Here is a 14,642-nt window from a genome sequence, read left to right as displayed (position 1 = left end):
TACTTTAGACAATAACCCCTACATGCCTGCATTTATTTCTAATTATTTAAAAAATATATTACATATTTTGTCTTTTCTTTTCAGGGGGAAGCTAAATTTTTGCTACAGTCCTGGATTAAATAGTATGTTGTGAAATAGTGACGTACAGTGTGAAGGGGTCAAAGCTTTGTGTGTTTTCAGTTCTTGTTTATGCCTTAATCACAACTGCCCTTACGGGTGGATATCAAATCAAATCAAACTTTATTTATAAAGCACTTTTCAAATGAAAATATAACACAAAGTGCTTATATGACTGCCTATGGGTAAAAATGGGGCAAATCAGTACAGGGCATGCAGGTGGCCCCAACAATAACGTAAGATCGTTGACCGCTTGGTGAGCACGTAGATACTGGGAATGCTGTAGGCGATACGTCACAACAAACACTAACAATATGTGTGAAGTAGGTGAGACGCAGGCATGTTGTACAGATTTTTCCTTTTATTCACCCCATGCATGCAGCATTTGCACACAGCCATTAAGGTGCCAGTACTCACATCTTGCTAATGACGAAAGTACGCCGTAAAGGTGCCGTACGAAAGCATCACCCAAATGTGATAAGTGCCTGTAACTTACTTTATCCTTACAAATACTTCTCGATACACTTACCACTCGCACAACAACTGTATGTTCCATTTTTCATGAAGTACTTCAAGGTTCCCTTAAATGAACTGCAAGATACCACTTACACTTCCCTGAAGATGCGTCTGCTCCCGTCTACGACCCTCCACGGCCCAGGCAACCCAGAAACTTGCAGCACCTATACAAGTCACCCCCCACCCCATGGGGTGGGGGGTGACTTGGGTGCATGGGACAAAAACCTTAAAGTGATAACCTCTTCAAAATATGAATGCATCTATCACAGTGAAAGCTTTCATACAAAACTTTCCCTTTGTGAATGAATGCAATAGAATAGAAAAAGATACCGCTGTTTCCATTGTGTGGAAGTTTTTGTTCACAGAGGCAATTCAAAGAGCTTTACAAATATATTTAAATACAGCAGCTTTGTCCTGTCTGGTTCTGACTCTAGATGTCATCAGCTGATTGTTCCCTGCAGATCTCAGAGTCCAGCGGGGTCAGTGGATCGCCTGTTTGGGTTCCACACACTTATGTCATTTGTGAACCAGCATTAGCACTTTAAAGTTAATTCTACATACAACAAGTGACCAGTGTAAGGACTTGAAAGCAGGGGTAATTTGGTCAATTAGGTGTTTGAATGATTTTCAGCTCTCTAAAAGCATAAATCTCTAAATCTGGTTTGCTATTTCAACAAGATTGAAAAAAGCCTAAAGCAACACAACAGGCTGTCATCGTACAATATTTAAGTTTGGGGGAAAACTTGAAAATTGAAATATTCTGAAAGGCCAAATCAGGCTTTGCCAAAGTACATTCTACCTCAAAATGAGGTTTGTTTGGCTGCCGTGACCAATCCATTTGGGTCTCAGGCAAGAATAAGCAAGCTGTTACTGGAGAAGTGAAACAGAACTCTGGCATGGTTTGATGTGATTTTTAAAAGTGCTGGGGTACGATTGGTTTATTTATTTTCAGGTTTATTTATTTTGAAAAGCTCTACTGAAGCATCAGTTATCACATCTCCATGTCTGGGTTCATGAGATCATTCAGGGATTCTCCCAGTACGGTGATTTTCTTCATCTATTGGAGAAGCTGCATCTGAATGACGGCTGCTTTCAGCTGTACTTCAGTTTCTCTGTGTCCCAGTTTGATGATTTGCTGTCCCGCATTAATCCAAGAAGGGGAAAAATAAAAATGAAATTAGATTACTTTTTAAAACATTTTTTTGATACAAATAAGAAAAATATCTTAAAGTCCAGTAGAAAAACAATCAGATTTTCCTGCGTGCTCGTTTTGGACTCCATCCGCTGACACAACACATCATGGGCCAAAACTGAGTTCCTGATGGGTTGACCCGACAAAAATTCTTCACCAAGTTTCAGGCTTTTGAACGCGCGTCACCCAAAACACTCTGCTGCCCAACCACTGCACCTAATCACAGGACATCTGACTACAGCTGTACGCTGACTCAACATTGACACTGGCCGCTCCAAGGCAAAAATCCTGTTCGATGTGAAAGCCGCTTTAGACTTTTTCTGTTGACCAGTCAGAAGTTGGTCAATGCAAACAATTGCAATCTGCTATAGTTTAGTATGAATGGCTTGATGTGAGCAGAGAACCACAATTTGTGCCATTATCTTCCATTTTTCCTAATGTCTCATGCTCTATTGTATAAGATCATGCTGTACTACCTGACGGCATACTCTCCAATACGTAAAGAAATGTAAATATGATGAGCTGTTAAATTTGCGACAAGATGAATTCTCTTGTTCATATTTTTTGTACATCAGCAGCTGGAAAACATCTGCTGTAAAGCTTGTATGTGTTACTTTGAAAGTTATGTTTAATTCAATTAACAGAACAACTACTGGAGCCGAGCTGCAGTCATGTTCAATTAAACCTAACACTAATCAGGCTTACATCACCGCCGCTAATGTGGATTTCCACTGTGCAAAGCTTCGCTCTCAGCTTTGACAACGCAAAAAAAACCCCTCCTCATTGCCATCAGAGCAACACGGTATTCCCTTTAATCTGCCTGTAAAGAGCCTATTTTTTGCTAATAATTACTGCAGTGAGCAGATGTGGCTCAAGATATGAGCGAGTTGTTTCTGGGTCATATATAATAGGATGTGTTATTCTCTGTAGTGTTGAGCACTCGGGGAATGGCCCTTTAAATGTTTAATGACGGTGTGCCTCTTCGAGAAAAGTTTGCCGAAGAGATCGGCTTTTGGCAGAGGGAGGCTTCAAAATAAAGTCTCGATCGGTCTCTGTCAGGGAGCGTGACTTTAAATTAAGAGGAAAGGTAATGGTTATAACTATTAAAGAAAGTACATAATGAGCAAGAAGGAAAAGTAGACTTATTCGCTTTATTTGTGTATCGTCGAGTTCATAGAACATATAGACATCTTCAAAAAGCACAAGGAAAAAGTATTCCCCTCTGTCTCCCAGACAGTCTTTTGATGCCGAACCTTCTTTCTCTCTCCATCCTTCCCTCCTGTTCTCTCCCACGCTCCCTCCATCGCTGCTGATAAATTAAAAAGAAAGTATGTCAGTTTGCAGGCTGAAGGAGGGGTTGAGGCGAGAAGGAATGAAGACTTCAGAAAGAATTCATTCAGTGAGTTTTGGAGGAGTAACACGAGGCTGAAGGAACGCTGCCTCGTGAGTTCTACAGGACTCGAAGGACCACGTCGGCTTGCGGTTTCACCTGGATCTGTCCACTGAGCGCTCCCCCTGGTCGGCCAAGCAGACCAATGTCTCAGCAAGATGCCTCTTAATCACCAAAACCACAACTTGACTTTAGTGTCCACAGGGGGGCTTCGTTTTTCCACCAGGCAACACTGTGTGTGCCCCAACAGTGAAAGCTCCTGTTGCTATGCAACTGATAAAGGCCGGTGTGAAGCACAGAACTGCAGAGATTTGCTAAAAGTTAGAAGTGCATCGACACGGGAGGTTGTCATACCTGCCTGATGTAATAAAACTGGAAAAACTCCAATGGTATGGAAGCGATTATGTAGCATAAATAAAAAGCAAAGTCAAAACCAGAAATGCTTTTTAATTTTCAAAATGAAGCTGCATTTTTTGACTCAAAATTAAAATGAAAAAGCAATCCACCAAAATGCTTTTTCATTTCCTTCCTCAACACAGCTTATTCTGTCACTTAATTAAAATGATAATGAAAATGGTATTTGACATTTCATTTTCAAGACGTTCCATGGTAAATGTGTAGAATAATTCATTTAGAAATGTCTAATTTGACAATTAAAATGGATTAATAGAAATGCTTTTTAATTTTCAAAATGAAGCTGCATTTTTTGACTCAAAATTAAAAAGAAAAAGCAATACTTCAAAATGCTTTATCATTTTATACTTCAACACAGCTTTTTCTGTCACTTAATTAAAATTATAAAGAAAATGGTATTTGACATTTCATTTTCAAAAAGGTCCCTGGTAAATGTGTAGCATAATTCATTTAGAAATGTCTAATTTGACAATTAAAATGGATTAACAGAAATGCTTTTTCATTTTCAAAATGAAGCTGCATCAAATGACTCAAAATTAAAAAGAAAAAGGAATATTTCAAAATGCTTTTTCATTTTATACTTAAAACCGCTTATTCTGTGTCATAATTAAAACGAAAATGCAAAGAGGGGATTGCATTTGCATTTTAACATCCACCCCGCGCACCTTGTCACAATATTCAATTGGAAAAAGCAATAGCAGAGGGGAGGCGGGGCGATGACGTCACTGCTTTCTCTGTGTGTCTGGCTGCTGACTGACGCACACACCAGGAGCAGACTGTGTTAGCGGCAGAGAAGACGGCTTTGAGTTGGTTGTGAACTTCTGATGAGTTTCCACAGCTTCTCAGGACTAAGTAGCTGCATGTCCGCCTTCTGCGGTCCTCCTCCGGCCGCACCGCGGACAAGCTTTGTTCTTCGGACCGCCAGCTGCCTTCGCACAGCGGAGCGCGAAGCTCCCGACGATCGCTGAAGGCGGAAATGCTGCTGCGATCTGAGAAACCATCATATGAATTTGTGTTTCCAGTGGTGTCCAGAACAAAATAAAGACATGTAATTCCCACATATTTACACATTTATTTGCAGCTTCGCGGTGAATTTGCTGTTTGATTTATTAAGATCCAGGAATCCAGGTTTGAGCAGGCCAGGTCCAGCGGTTTTTGAACAGGACCCGGTTTTAGGTGATCTTAATGTGAAAAATGCAGCAGAATGTTCCTTCAGCTCCCTCGCGAATCAGAAGCTGTGAAGCCAACGTAAGCCAACTTTAGCGTCGTCTGACCGCACGGATTTAAAAACATATGATCGAGCAGGGCAGGCCCTTAAATATTACCATAAATGTAATAAAAGCACATTATGAAGATAGTCTCCCGCAGCTTCGCGCTGAGTGAGTGTTTTGGTCCAACCAGCAAACGTTTAGCATGGAGAAATCTGCTATCTGTTGATGGAGCTCCAGCTGTCATCAAACTGCAAATTCACCGCGAAGCTGCAGATAAATGTGTAAATATGTGGGAATTACATGTCTTTATTTTGTTCTGGACACCACTGGAAACACAAATTCATATGATGGTTTCTCAGATCGCAGCAGCATTTCCGCCTTCAGCGATCGTCGGGAGCTTCGCGCTCCGCTGTGCGAAGGCAGCTGGCGGTCCGAAGAACAAAGCTTGTCCGCGGTGCGGCCGGAGGAGGACCGCAGAAGGCGGACATGCAGCTACTTAGTCCTGAGAAGCTGTGGAAACTCATCAGAAGTTCACAACCAACTCAAAGCCGTCTTCTCTGCCGCTAACACAGTCTGCTCCTGGTGTGTGCGTCAGTCAGCAGCCAGACACACAGAGAAAGCAGTGACGTCATCGCCCCGCCTCCCCTCTGCTATTGCTTTTTCCAATTGAATATTGTGACAAGGTGCGCGGGGTGGATGTTAAAATGCAAATGCAATCCCCTCTTTGCATTTTCGTTTTAATTATGACACAGAATAAGCGGTTTTAAGTATAAAATGAAAAAGCATTTTGAAATATTCCTTTTTCTTTTTAATTTTGAGTCATTTGATGCAGCTTCATTTTGAAAATGAAAAAGCATTTCTGTTAATCCATTTTAATTGTCAAATTAGACATTTCTAAATGAATTATGCTACACATTTACCATGGAACGTCTTGAAAATGAAATGTCAAATACCATTTTCATTATCATTTTAATTAAGTGACAGAATAAGCTGTGTTGAGGAAGGAAATGAAAAAGCATTTTGGTGGATTGCTTTTTCATTTTATTTTTGAGTCAAAAAATGCAGCTTCATTTTGAAAATTAAAAAGCATTTCTGGTTTTGACTTTGCTTTTTATTTATGCTACAGAATCGCTTCCATACAATGGTAATGAAAGTAAAGAATAATCTACATCAAAAAATGTGTTGTAATGAAGCAATTCATGCTTTATCAACAAAATCTGACTCATTACTGGTGCAGTAACTTTTATATTTGACAAGATCATTCAATGCAGCAGGACCATGAAGCGTTTCAAAATGGCCAAACAAAATCATTTTCTCTATTTGTGGTCAGTCTCTTTAACCCTTGAGAGATGTGGCCGCCAACACCTATATATCACACGCTCTTTGACCTTATGTAACCCTTTAACATGATTCTGACGCAGAAAAAAACAGCTTTATGTACAACACAAAACACATTGTAGTTGATTTAAAGGCCCTATACCATGCAAAGTTAACCTTTTGAGCTTTTTAAATGTATTATAATGTTCATTCCTCACAATAACCAACCCCAAAGCGGTATTATTGATCCATTTGAGGATCTAAATCAGGGGTCGGGAACCTATGGCTCGCGAGCCATATATGGCTCTTTTGAAGGTCACATGTGGCTCGCAGACAAATCTTTAATTATAGTTTTTTTTTTTCATTAGACCAGTCCTTCTCGGGCGCGATGCGATGCCAGAGGCGCGCAGTAGTAGCGGTGCTTAGAGAGAGAAATCTGCGCCAGCACTATCAGTTACTATTATCTATTATTTCACAGAGTTTGTACCAGCTGGAAACCTGTGAATTGACGTGCCTAAAACTGCGCGCTCCCGTCTCTGAGAAAGAGCGCGCAGATGCGGGGGCGGGATGTGTGAGGGAGAAAGCAGAGGGTGGGGGTGAGGGGTTGTGGGGACAGCAGGTGAATCGACTGGTGTCAAGCCAGCCCTCTCTCGTCGAACGGCTGTCAAGTGAGCCCTCTCTTAAAAACAGTGTGCCGCGTTCTTCCGTACATTACGGTAACAGCAAGAAGTAATATTTTTTTAAAGGTAAAAACATAGTTTAAGAACTGTCATTACATTTATATGTATGTACAAACATGCCCCCGTATAAATATATATCTATATCTATGTATATATTTAAAAATCTGAGTAAATTTCAAAATAAAACACAATTCAAATCATGAATTGAGGAGTACTTATAATGTTGACATGGGTCTAAAAATTCTGCTAGTTTTCAGTGAGTCATTTCACTTCTCACTGATAGTATCCTACCTGGTGATGTCACAATGAAAGTTTCGGAGGGATCTGATGTGGAATTTCAAAATAAAACCCAAGTGAAATCTGCTATAAATGTGTTTTTGCCATAGGTTCACATACGTCTAAAAAGATAACTGCTAGTTTTCAGAGAGTCATTTCACTTTTCACTGATAGTGTCCCACCTGGTGATGTCACAATGAAAGTTTCGGAGGGATCTGATGTGGAATTTCAAAATAAAACCCAAGTGAAATCTGCTATAAATGTGTTTTTGCCATAGGTTCACATACGTCTAAAAAGATAACTGCTAGTTTTCAGTGAGTCATTTCACTTCTCACTGATAGTATCCTACCTGGTGATGTCACAATAAAAGTTTCGGAGGGATCTGATGTGGAATTTCAAAATAAAACCCAATTGAAATCTGCTATAAATGTGTTTTTGCCATAGGTTCACATACTTCTAAAAAGAAAACTGCTAGTTTTCAGAGAGTCATTTCACTTCTCATTGATATTGTCCCACCTGGTGATGTCATTAAATAAGTTTCAGACAGATCTGATGTGGAATTTCAAAATAAAACCCAATTGAAATCTGCCTTAAATGTGATTTTGCCATAGGTTCACATACTTCAAAAAAAAAACTGCTAGTTTTCAGTGAGTCATTTCACTTCTCACTGATAGTGTCCTACCTGGTGATGTCACAATAAAAGTTTCAGAGGGATCTGATGTGGAATTTCAAAATAAAACCCAAGTGAAATGTGCTATAAATGTGTTTTTGCCATAGGTTCACATACTTCTAAAAAGAAAACTGCTAGTTTTCAGTGAGTCATTTCACTTCTCACTGATAGTGTCCCACCTGGTGATGTCATTAAATAAGTTTCAGGCAGATCTGATGTGGAATTACAAAATAAAACCCAATTGAAATCGGCTATAAATGTGTTTTTGCCAAAGGTTCACATAAGTCTAAAAAGAAAACTGCTAGTTTTCAGAGAGTCATTTCACTTCTCATTGATATTGTCCCACCTGGTGATGTCATTAAATAAGTTTCAGGCAGATCTGATGTGGAATTTCAAAATAAAACCAAGTGAAATCTGCTATAAATGTGTTTTTGCCATAGGTTCACATACTTCTAAAAAGAAAACTGCTAGTTTTCAGTGAGTCATTTCACTTCTCACTGATAGTGTCCCACCTGGTGATGTCATTAAATAAGTTTCAGGCAGATCTGATGTGGAATTACAAAATAAAACCCAATTGAAATCGGCTATAAATGTGTTTTTGCCATAGGTTCACATAAGTCTAAAAAGAAAACTGCTAGTTTTCAGAGAGTCATTTCACTTCTCATTGATATTGTCCCACCTGGTGATGTCATTAAATAAGTTTCAGGCAGATCTGATGTGGAATTTCAAAATAAAACCCAAGTGAAATCTGCTATAAATGTGTTTTTGCCATAGGTTCACATACGTCTAAAAAGATAACTGCTAGTTTTCAGTGAGTCATTTCACTTCTCACTGATAGTATCCTACCTGGTGATGTCACAATAAAAGTTTCAGGCAGATCTGATGTGGAATTTCAAAATAAAACCCAAGTGAAATCTGCTATAAATGTGTTTTTGCCATAGGTTCACATACGTCTAAAAAGATAACTGCTAGTTTTCAGAGAGTCATTTCACTTCTCACTGATAGTGTCCCACCTGGTGATGTCATTAAATAAGTTTCAGGCAGATCTGATGTGGAATTACAAAATAAAACCCAATTGAAATCGGCTATAAATGTGTTTTTGCCATAGGTTCACATAAGTCTAAAAAGAAAACTGCTAGTTTTCAGAGAGTCATTTCACTTCTCATTGATATTGTCCCACCTGGTGATGTCATTAAATAAGTTTCAGGCAGATCTGATGTGGAATTTCAAAATAAAACCCAAGTGAAATCTGCTATAAATGTGTTTTTGCCATAGGTTCACATACTTCTAAAAAGAAAACTGCTAGTTTTCAGTGAGTCATTTCACTTCTCACTGATAGTGTCCCACCTGGTGATGTCATTAAATAAGTTTCAGGCAGATCTGATGTGGAATTACAAAATAAAACCCAATTGAAATCGGCTATAAATGTGTTTTTGCCATAGGTTCACATAAGTCTAAAAAGAAAACTGCTAGTTTTCAGAGAGTCATTTCACTTCTCATTGATATTGTCCCACCTGGTGATGTCATTAAATAAGTTTCAGGCAGATCTGATGTGGAATTACAAAATAAAACCCAATTGAAATCGGCTATAAATGTGTTTTTGCCATAGGTTCACAAAAGTCTAAAAAGAAAACTGCTAGTTTTCAGAGAGTCATTTCACTTCTCATTGATATTGTCCCACCTGGTGATGTCATTAACTAAGTTTCAGGCAGATCTGATGTGGAATTTCAAAATAAAACCCAATTGAAAACGGCTATAAATGTGTTTTTGCCATAGGTTCACATAAGTCTAAAAAGAAAACTGCTAGTTTTCAGAGAGTCATTTCACTTCTCATTGATATTGTCCCACCTGGTGATGTCATTAAATAAGTTTCAGGCAGATCTGATGTGGAATTTCAAAATAAAACCCAATTGAAATCGGCTATAAATGTGTTTTTGCCATAGGTTCACAAAAGTCTAAAAAGAAAACTGCTAGTTTCAGAGAGTCATTTCACTTCTCATTGATATTGTCCCACCTGGTGATGTCATTAAATAAGTTTCAGGCAGATCTGATGTGGAATTTCAAAATAAAACCCAATTGAAAACGGCTATAAATGTGTTTTTGCCATAGGTTCACAAAAGTCTAAAAAGAAAACTGCTGTTTTCAGAGAGTCATTTCACTTCTCATTGATATTGTCCCACCTGGTGATGTCATTAAATAAGTTTCAGGCAGATCTGATGTGGAATTTCAAAATAAAACCCAATTGAAAACGGCTATAAATGTGTTTTTGCCATAGGTTCACATAAGTCTTAAAAGAAAACTGCTAGTTTTCAGTGAGTCATTTCACTTCTCACTGATAGTGTCCCACCTGGTGATGTCATTAAATAAGTTTCAGGCAGATCTGATGTGGAATTACAAAATAAAACCCAATTGAAATCGGCTATAAATGTGTTTTTGCCATAGGTTCACAAAAGTCTAAAAAGAAAACTGCTGTTTTCAGAGAGTCATTTCACTTCTCATTGATATTGTCCCACCTGGTGATGTCATTAAATAAGTTTCAGGCAGATCTGATGTGGAATTTCAAAATAAAACCCAATTGAAATCGGCTATAAATGTGTTTTTGCCATAGGTTCACATAAGTCTAAAAAGAAAACTGCTAGTTTTCAGGGAGTCATTTCACTTCTCACTGATAGTGTCCTACCTGGTGATGTCACATAATAAGTTTCAGGCAGATCTGATGTGGAATTTCAAAATAAAACCCAATTGAAATCGGCTATAAATGTGTTTTTGCCATAGGTTCACATAAGTCTAAAAAGAAAACTGCTAGTTTTCAGAGAGTCATTTCACTTCTCATTGATATTGTCCCACCTGGTGATGTCATTAAATAAGTTTCAGGCAGATCTGATGTGGAATTTCAAAATAAAACCCAATTGAAATCGGCTATAAATGTGTTTTTGCCATAGGTTCAAATATGTCTAAGAAAGAAACCAGTAGTTTTCAGAGAGTCACTTCACTTTTCACTGATAGTGTCCCATCTGGTGATGTCATTAAATAAGTTTCAGACAGATCTGATGTGGAATTTCGAAATAAAACCTAATTGAAATCGGCTATAAATGCGTTTCTACCAAATTTTCACAAAGGTCTAAAAATAAAACTTTTTTTTTCTTTTTCCTAATGGGGGCCTTGCAGAACATAATTTAGAAGCACTTATGTAAACCAAGGATCTGCTATCTAATGCTCCGGAGCTGTCATGCAGCTCTGTTGCTTTAAAGAAAAATGCTGGTAAAAGTTAAATTTTTCCATTTATTATTATATATTTTTCAATGACGTCATCTTACCCACTCTTGACATAACACTAAATTTAGGAGGCCTTGTATGCTTGATGATGGTTAAATCCACTGTCAGAACTATTTATTATTAGATTCAGTTCAAAACACATTCCTATGTTCTGTTGCACCACAACACCTTCTGTTCAGAGAATGCACTTAAATTATAGAATTGCATTATAATGATAACTGCAAGTAAATCTGCTCAGCAGGAGGATTGTTTTTGACACAAGGTAGCCAGTTATGCTCATTTCAGTCATTGTTTTGGGCATTTTGACTCCAAACGGTTGTTGTGTGTTCAGACGTTTGAAATTTAAAATTAACAACCAATTAAAATCACTGAAGGTGCCCCACCTGGTGACGTCACATGCTAAGTTTCAGACGGATCTGATGTGCAATTTCAACAACACTTCACTCCGTAGAGTTCTAAAGTTGTCCTCCATTGCGTTCTCGAACCGAAGTCAAAATTCAATATATAAAGCGCACTGCACCACAGGACACTACGTACATCTTTGTGGAAATCTGAAGACTTTTACGCGCGCCCCATTGTTGCAATTCATCGAGAGCAGGAAGCGAAGATGTCCAAGAAAAAACCTGGGTGAGTGATCTTATCTGATAACTTATTAATATGTATGAAAACATTGCTAATACAGATAGGGTAGGATTTGTCTTTGTAAGTTGCAATGCTGTTCATTTAAAATTCCACATCAGATCTGTCTGAAACTTATTTAATGACATCACCAGGTAGGACACTATCAGTGAGAAGTGAAATGACTCTCTGAAAACTAGCAGTTTCTTTCTTAGACATATGTGATCATATGGCAAAAACAAAATTTATAGAAGATTTCAATTGGGTTTTATTTTGAAATTCCACATCAGGTCTGCCTGAAACTTTTTATGTGACATCACCAGGTGGGACACTATCAGTGAGAAGTGAAATGACTCTCTGAAAACTAGCAGTTTTCTTTTTAGACTTATGTGAACCTATGGCAAAAACACATTTATAGAAGATTTCACTTGGGTTTTATTTTGAAATTCTACATCAGATCCCTCTGAAACTTTTATTGTGACATCACCAGGTAGGACACTATCAGTGAGAAGTGAAATGACTCTCTGAAAACTAGCAGTTTTCTTTTCAGACGTATGTGAACCTATGGCAAAAACACATTTATAGCAGATTTTAATTGGGTTTTATTTTGAAATTCCACATCAGATCCCTCTGAAACTTTTATTGTGACATCACCAGGTAGGATACTATCAGTGAGAAGTGAAATCACTCACTGAAATCTAGCAGTTTTTTCCCGAGACTTACGTAAACATGTCAAAAACACATTTATAGCCGTTTCAATTGGGTTTTATTTTGAAATTCCACATCAGATCTGTCTGAAACTTATTAAATGACATCACCAGATGGGACACTATCAGTGAGAAGTGAAATGACTCTCTGAAAACTAGCAGTTTCTTTCTTAGACATATTTGAACATATGGCAAAAACAAAATTTATAGAAGATTTCAATTGGGTTTTATTTTGAAATTCCTAATCAGATCTGCCTGAAACTTTTTATGTGACATCACCAGGTGGGACACTATCAGTGAGAAGTGAAATGACTCTCTGAAAACTAGCAGTTTTCTTTTTAGACGTATGTGAACCTATGGCAAAATCACATTTATAGCAGATTTCACTTGGGTTTTATTTTGAAATTCCACATCAGATCCCTCTGAAACTTTTATTGTGACATCACAAGGTAGGATACTATCAGTGAGAAGTGAAATGACTCTCTGAAAACAAGCAGTTTTCTTTTTAGACGTATGTGATCCTATGGCAAAAACACATTTATAGCAGATTTCAATTGGGTTTTATTTTGAAATTCCACATCAGATCTTCCTGAAACTTTTTATGTGACATCACCAGGTGGGACACTATCAGTGAGAAGTGAAATGACTCTCTGAAAACTAGCAGTTTTCTTTTTAGACTTATGTGAACCTATGGCAAAAACACATTTATAGAAGATTTCACTTGGGTTTTATTTTGAAATTCTACATCAGATCCCTCTGAAACTTTTATTGTGACATCACCAGGTAGGACACTATCAGTGAGAAGTGAAATGACTCACTGAAAACTAGCAGTTTTCTTTTTAGAAGTATGTGAACCTATGGCAAAATCACATTTATAGCACATTTCACTTGGGTTTTATTTTGAAATTCTACATCAGATCACTCTGAAACTTTTATTGTGACATCACCAGGTAGGACACTATCAGTGAGAAGTGAAATGACTCACTGAAAACTAGCAGTTTTCTTTTTAGAAGTATGTGAATCTATGGCAAAATCACATTTATAGCCGATTTCAATTGGGTTTTATTTTGTAATTCCACATCAGATCCCTCTGAAACTTTTATTGTGACATCACCAGGTAGGATACTATCAGTGAGAAGTGAAATCACTCACTGAAATCTAGCAGTTTTTTTTCTGAGACTTACGTAAACATATGTCAAAAACACATTTATAGCCGTTTTCAATTGGGTTTTATTTTGAAATTCCACATCAGATCTGTCTGAAACTAATTAAATGACATCACCAGATGGGACACTATCAGTGAGAAGTGAAATCACTCACTGAAAACTAGCAGTTTCTTTCTTAGACATATTTGAACATATGGCAAAAACAAAATTTATAGAAGATTTCAATTGGGTTTTATTTTGAAATTCCTAATCAGATCTGCCTGAAACTTTTTATGTGACATCACCAGGTGGGACACTATCAGTGAGAAGTGAAATGACTCTCTGAAAACTAGCAGTTTTCTTTTTAGACTTATGTGAACCTATGGCAAAAACACATTTATAGCAGATTTCACTTGGGTTTTATTTTGAAATTCTACATCAGATCCCTCTGAAACTTTTATTGTGACATCACCAGGTAGGACACTATCAGTGAGAAGTGAAATGACTCACTGAAAACTAGCAGTTTTCTTTTTAGAAGTATGTGAACCTATGGCAAAATCACATTTATAGCACATTTCACTTGGGTTTTATTTTGATATTCCACATCAGATCTGTCTGAAACTTATTTAATGACATCACCAGGTGGGACACTATCAGTGAGAAGTGAAATGACTCTCTGAAAACTAGCAGTTTTCTTTTCAGACGTATGTGAACCTATGGCAAAAACACATTTATAGCAGATTTTAATTGGGCTTTATTTTGAAATTCCACATCAGATCCCTCTGAAACTTTTATTGTGACATCACCAGGTAGGATACTATCAGTGAGAAGTGAAATCACTCACTGAAATCTAGCAGTTTTTTTCCTGAGACTTACGTAAACATGTCAAAAACACATTTATAGCCGTTTTCAATTGGGTTTTATTTTGAAATTCCACATCAGATCTGTCTGAAACTTATTAAATGACATCACCAGATGGGACACTATCAGTGAGAAGTGAAATGACTCTCTGAAAACTAGCAGTTTCTTTCTTAGACATATTTGAACATATGGCAAAAACAAAATTTATAGAAGATTTCAATTGGGTTTTATTTTGAAATTCCACATCAGATC

The sequence above is a fragment of the Oryzias latipes genome, chromosome 2, assembly GCF_002234675.1.
Source record: "Oryzias latipes chromosome 2, ASM223467v1".
Classification (NCBI taxonomy): Eukaryota; Metazoa; Chordata; class Actinopteri; order Beloniformes; family Adrianichthyidae; genus Oryzias; species Oryzias latipes.
This window is presented reverse-complemented; position numbering follows the sequence as displayed.